The sequence below is a fragment of the Ambystoma mexicanum genome, chromosome 3q (assembly GCF_040938575.1).
Source record: "Ambystoma mexicanum isolate Mex_15411 chromosome 3q, UKY_AmexF1_1, whole genome shotgun sequence".
In the NCBI taxonomy this organism is placed as follows: domain Eukaryota; kingdom Metazoa; phylum Chordata; class Amphibia; order Caudata; family Ambystomatidae; genus Ambystoma; species Ambystoma mexicanum.
This window is the reverse complement of record NC_090926.1, coordinates 562,008,084-562,015,312: the sequence shown is the minus strand read 5'-3', so window position 1 is coordinate 562,015,312 and position 7,229 is coordinate 562,008,084.

Genomic DNA, 7,229 nt, shown 5'->3' with positions numbered 1-7,229 from the left:
ATTGGGGAAAGCATTCTGGTCAGAAATGGACCGTTCCTGCACTTGATGCGCACAATGCTTTCAATGGTATTAACTGAGCAGTCATGAAAGTGCTACTGAATTCTTTTGGTTTTGGCCCCTGTTCTTCCGAGGCGATCATAGGCAACTTTTGTTCACAAGAATCTGAGTTCACTTCTTAACTCAAACTATCTCAGTAGTGAAGGGCACATGACAAGACCACAGATAGTCGCCTTTTCCATGGAACCCTCTCTCCCAATAGCCACCAATGTATTTAATCCATTCACACAGAATCAAAACAACCGAATCCTTGGAAATTATTGAAATGCTTCAATGTTCCTATACTTTTACTCAAGTTAAGGATAATCTATTATCATAATCATCCTGTTTATTCAGATTTTTTTTTCTCCATAAAACATCACATAATTATGTACAATGACATTTAGGTTACAAAAACTGCTAACGAGACCACCAGCAGGCGTGGATCAAGATGGCCGTGTGAAAATCGCTCCATCCACCACCGCCCTCTTTGAGAAAATTAAAGAGCCCTGTCAGGGATCTTCGGTGATCCCACGTTGTGATCCTGTACAACTTGGTGGGGGTCACTGACTGGCCCCCTCACACCGGCGCCTGTCCCTCAGACTGGGAGGATGGGGCCCCTAGCCCGGGCTTTGTTGGTGCGCGCTGCTGTGCACGGCCAAGATTTGCTACAGTGCGGAAGGAGTGAACAGGAGCTGAGTGTTCTTGGAGGCGGTTAACCAAGTCAGCATGCACTAATCCAAATCACCTTTGATGATAATATCTGGAACTGGTGTGAGTACAGGGGGCATGGGATTCCCATGCCTTGCCAGTGGCTAAGCATTAGCCAAAACTACCGGCTTTGCCAATGCAGTCCCAAAGCAAGTCACTTTGCAAAAGTGAATGCACGGTTGCAAGCCTGTTGACCCGTCAGGTCCCTATTCGAGCATACACTACGTTGTGCAGTGAGGCACGCCAGGAAGATCTACCTCGTGAACATTAATGTGCTCTCCCTTCATTGCACAGCCACTTTGCCATGTGCACGAGAAGAAAGTTGGGTAAGGTTCTGATGCATTCACTGGGCAGCGCTGGGTATCCGCCGTGCTGGGACGCCCTCTAGAATACATCTGGCACCATTGAAAAAACAATAGCAGAAAGAAGGTGCGGGTACCAGGCATAAGCGCCCGACTTTAAATCATATTTAGGAAGTCTGTTAATTTAGAAATACACACACTTTTTTCTAAATAGTCCAATAACTGACCATCTCCAAAGTGTCAAGCTCCACAAATACATTGCTGATGCTAAGGTAAGACAACCCTTGAAAAAGCTGGACGAATATTGATGTAAACCATGTGCCATAATTAAAAGTGTCTACAGGCTCTATGGTGGAAATAATGTGTGGGATAGTACAGTATTCAGGCTCTCTATTTTATTTTGATAGAATTGTAATTAAAATAGAAAAAACATAGGGTCCGATTCATGGAATTATCGGTGCAGAAAATCGGGTACACAAAATCCGCCTTCATCAATCGATTCATGGAATCGAATGCGCTGTAATTTTCCTGGACTTGTGTGCAGTTTGCGCTGGGTCAGCACATCTGTGCGTGCCGTCAAGGGCCTTGCGTGAGACTCCAAGTAGAGGGTGAACGTGGCTTGTGCAGAGGGCTGGGAAGGGGGTGGAACACCAAAAATGGGGAAGAACTTACAAAAAAGTGGCTATTCCGAGGGACAGCATGCAGGCAGTCCCATGGCACGCCCACAATTGCACGGCACAAGATGTATTCATGGATTCGATCACTCAATGTCTCGACTGGGAAATGGCCACGCAAGTCCTTCATACGATCTGGCACCCGAAGGCAGGCGTAAATGCACTTGCGCATAGGATTTGCAGCACGCAGGTGGGGTTGAATGTCGGATTTCGGGGTGTGCGTACTCAAATGGGGTTCTGATGTAATTTAGGGGTGTGCGTAAGCAGTATCGTGTATTCTTTTTATTAGTACGCTTCCTTAAAGTGCGCTTCCGGTATTCCTTTTCAAATTTTTTAAATCAAACAGAGAAGCATCTTTGATCGATTAAACACATCTTTGTTTTTTTAATTTCCTTTCAAACAGAATTATCTTCTTCAAATAATTGTATCCATTCAGTCTCTCAACACGTGTTTCTCCACGTTTAACGCACGTGGTTCATCAGGAGAGTTTTCTATTTACAAAACAACAAAAAGAAAAACATTTTTTTCTTAGCTATATAAACTACAATGTATTGTTTGTATATAACAAGTTTGGTGGTCGAGGCAAGCCACCAATATACATTTTTCATACTCACCAGATTTTACAATTTTTTCTTTCCCTTTAGTTTAATAAACAATTGTCCTTTCCTAACTTCCAAACCAATTTTTTGGGATTCCTATAAAAACCAGAAGTAAAATAATATTTTTTAGGCTATGGTTAAGTTTAAGTAAACCTTATTTTTTCAGTGACATACAGTATCCCTTAGTTTACTCTCCTCACCTTATTTATCCCGGTACGATTGCCTTCAGTTCTTCTCAATCCATGTTATAATGAAAAGTGTTTTGAGTCCTCTTATTTATACTTGCGGGCCCGCTACGCGTGACATCATCACACCGCGCAACGCGATGGCGTCATGCGTTACGTTGTGTAAAGATGTCACGCGTTTTTTCTACGTAATCGGATATCTATTTGTTGGTCTAAAAAACTATGTTTTTTACTTAATCCCAAACTGACTGATACACAATCTTTAGCATTTTATCACAAGTGAGTTCCAATTTTACTTTTCACTATATCTGCAATTATTATAGAATAAAATAAACATTCACAAAGTTTAAAAAAAAAAAAAAAAAAAAAAAATCATTACAACCAATAATTCATTTCATTGTCTGAATTTAGTCCTGTATTGCAAGTATCCAGAATACAGATCCATTTCGCTTCCCTTCTCCTCAATTGCAATTCTCTGTTACCTCCTCTTTCCATGCTTTCAATTTTTTCTATGCCCAAAAACTTGATACCCTTAATATCCGTTGCTTTATGTTCTTGGTCAAAATGAGTTGCCTTAGGATATCTTGTGTCCTTATTTTTGATGGCTCTAATGTGTTCTTGTAATCTAATTTTCAATACTCTAATGGTGCTTCCCACATATTTCTTATTACATATACATGTAATTGTATAAATCACATATTTAGTGTTACAATTAATAAATTGCTTCAATTTGTGAATTTTTCCATTTGGTAGCCTTATCTCTTTTACACCACTTTCCATTTGGTCACAGATTCCACAACTTCCACACTTATGAGTTCCTGTTGGTGCTGGTACTTGTAAAAATTGACTTAGCACTTCGATTTTTTCTTCTTTCATATGACTTGGACTGATTTTTTGCTTTATTGTCGGTGCCCTTCTGTAAATTATCCTAGGTTTTGCTTCTATGTACTCTTTCAACATTTCATCGCTTTGCAAAATGTTCCAATGTTTTTTCAAAGATTTTTTCAAAAGGTGAGCTTCACTATTAAAAGTCGTTATGACGTCTACCTTTTTTTCATTTTTCTTCTCCATTTTTTGTTTTTCTTTTAGTAATTCAGTTCTAGGTACTTTTTCTGCTTTATAGATTGCTTTGTCTACATCTTGATTTTTGTAACCTCTCTGGATGAATTTTTCTTTAAGCAATTTGACATGATTCTCATATTTTTCATTTGAACTACAATTACGTTTTGTTCTCAGAATTTCACCATATGGTATATTTTTAATTATATGCTTGGCGTGATTGCTTTCAGCATGTAGAACTTTATTGACTGAAGTTGGCTTTATGTATAGATCTGTTAGGATCTTTTCCCCATCTGTGTAAATTAGCAAATCCAAAAATTCAATTTTCTCAGAGCTTATTTTTTCAGTGAATTTGATATTGTATTCATTCACATTTAAATATCTAATGTAATCGAAAAGTTCTTTTTTGTTTCCATTCCATATCATAAGAATATCATCAATATATCTTCCCCAGTAGGTTATGTATCCATTAGTAAATGCTGTATGTTGCCATGCATGATTGTAAGCAGTATCGTGGGCTGCTGGAATGTTTTGCAGGGTTTGCACACAGTTTTTCCGAATTATTGCTGAGTTATGATTTGTGATACGCATTTTGTCGGGGTGCCAGATACAGCTATGGGGGCCACTGTGCAGGATCCCCGAGTTGCAGGTCTGTTTACGGGGGACCCCACGTACTGTTTGAAGGGGTAGCGCACAAAGGTAGCTGTTCTGGCTGTTTATGCTTTGCGTGTGGGCGTGTCGGGGCGTTCCAGGCGCGACTTGCCAATACACTTAATTTGCTCTGTAGATTCCAAGAATACGTGGGGCGTGCATTTTTCTTTCTGTGCGCAGGCTCACGCAGTGTCCTTCTAGACACGCTGCACTTGCGTGATTTCTGAGTGAATTTCCATGAATCGGGCCCATAGACTTTAAACAAATAGGAATGGAAAACATGTATCCATCAAGAGTTAAAAAGGAACAACTGTGTCTTATGTGGTTCTCAGGAAGACCTCTTATCACATTGAGTACTGAATCTGCTGCGTTTGTTACTCTGTTCATACAAATGGGATCACGTTCTGGCAATGGTGGTTCCTCGGCACTTGCCATTTTCCAAAGCAGCGACGCAGGGCGGAGTGGCGGTGAGTGGCAGTCTTGCAGCTTACTCCCACCACCAAGTCTTTTCTCCACTTCTACTGTTGGAGGTATGTTTCCTGTTACACCTGACCCTACAAAGGCTCACTTACTCCGTGGAGCGGACGCAGAGTGGCGGCGAGTGGCAGTCTTGCAGTCATGACAGGCAAGACGGCCAAGGCCGCTTCTTCTCCTTCTTCGAAGCTGCTCCTGGATCCAGAAGATACTACAGGACGCTGCCTAAGAACCTACTCGAAGTCGTCATTAATAAAAACCTCAACTACAATCTTTACACAAGACCTTAAACGATCTTCTCCTACTCCTACTCAAACCACCGATGACTTGGTTATCCACCCGATTTCAGGTCTTAAACAACCATTACACCACGGAAATGGAAACGGAGCCAGCGTTCTTTCTCCCCACAAAATAGGCAGTGAAAATCATCTACGCCTCTCCAACGATAAACTTCCTTTACTCCAAAGTGAAGCTGACTTAGGATGGCTGCCGTGACGGGACTCACTCCTCCTCTACACCTGCTGCGACTACTGAATCCCTGCACGCCCGCTTGGTCCTCACCGGAGCTCCGCGGCCCCTCAGAGGGGGGGGCTGCATCGAGCACTCTGGTCGGGACGGCCGGCGCCCCATCTGAGTGTGCGGTGGTGACTTTAGCCGAGGCTGGCGCTCGGCGGTCCCCCGGAGGGGGGCCTGCTTTGAGTCCCATGCCGTTGCCAACTGGTTCATTCCCCTGAGCCGGCTGTGATGGTTGCCGCAGCGGCCGGCGCTCCGCGGTCTCCCGGAGGGGAGGCGGCGTTGAGCTTGATGCCGGGCCGGTACTGGCGAGGCGTGAATTCGACATGCCGGGGCCGGAGGAGGTTGTCGCTCAGGAGAGCGGCGTGCCTGGTCTTCGGCCTGGGAGGAGAGAGGCTCAGGGCCCTAATTCCATCGGGAAGATTAAGCCCGGAGCGAGAGAGCAAGGACGCCCGTGTGTGCCGGGAGCCGTGTGTTCAACGCCGGCACCTGTAAGCGAAAACATGACAACTCCACCTATTACCGTATTAACGGTAATAGCAACGATCCACAGGGACGATTCCTCAAACCTATCCTCTGAAAATGTGAGTCTGGATGAAAGTTCTGTCATCCCATCACTACAACCAACGATTCATGAAAAGGGGGAAACCCCACTTGAAAACCAAAAAAAAAGAATTCGACCTACTGGAGATTTAATTAAGGAGAACCATGTTCAAGGCCAACCAACCAAACAAGTAAAATCTTTGTCTACCCACATGATCACAGAAAAACAGGACAAATCCATCAAAACGGTACGTGTTGGCCCCAAAGGCACAAGAAAGGGTATTAAAAGGCCCCAACGTCCCTTAAAACTATTATCAGACTTTTTCGACAAACACTCAAAAGCCATCCAAGAGAAATGTAAAGAGCTGACAGATGCTGAAATTCTTGAGGCTGCCGACGAAATCACACCACCTTGCAAGTATCGTAGGCTGTTACTAGCACAACGAAAACCTTCTCTGCTCCCATCAAAAGAAGACAACAGGTTTGCCCATAACATAGACAGGGCTAACTGGCACTTCACAGGAAATGTGACTCCTGTAAGTGCACAAACAGCATTGGCGGAGTTGGGAGCTCAGCCTGCCCAAAATCTGAATTCTCCCTTAACGTCTTCTCCAATAACAGCCACGCCTAAAGCCATCAAGGAAAAGGACAAACCCCCTGCCCCCACTCCAGAAGCTCTACAAAACTCCAACATTAACGATCATGAACCACGAAAGCAAAGCTGGAACAACCTTCTAGAGGTAGCAGAAGCGGAGAGGTCCATACCTCTTTCAAACAGCCCGATTCTACCACTGCGCGGGTGTCCTGATACAGCCAGACCAATTCAACCTTTGTCACAAGTTTTGTCGCCCGATTGCAATCCGAAACACTGATCAAGTGTCACTGACAACTATAAAGGCCAGGTACTTGTCACTTCAACTTCGCCCTTAAGTGAGCCTTGCAGACCCAACATACAAACTTTAGAAAAGGACCCCGGAAACAAGTACCCTCTGAAATCTAAAAATAGATTTCAATTTGAGAAAACTTTAGATTCCTTTTCCTCAAACTTAGACAATTACAATAATCAAAGAAGACACTCTTCAGATCACCCACCTAGAAGGCTGTCGTCTGTAAACATGCCAAGTACGCGCCCACCGTCTCCAATAAGGGGTAGACCTGCCACTCATTGTTCCACATCTTCAAATGACCCACAACCAAAAAAATTTGACACATGCACGATGATGTCAGAATTAACGATAGCCCTCAATCCATTCGTCAAACTGTACGAAACAATCAGAGATACGATGAAAGATCACACATCGATCCAAGCATCAATGCTAAATAAATTGACTTTTCTGGAAGGCTACATCATGGCTTTAGAGGCAAAGAAATTACTGACTGTTAAATCCATTCAAGACCTACCTACGCCACTAACTCAAGAACTAGTCCTGCCCACAAGATCTACGGCCCCAGGAAAGCCAGTTACAAAATCAGAAGGCACAC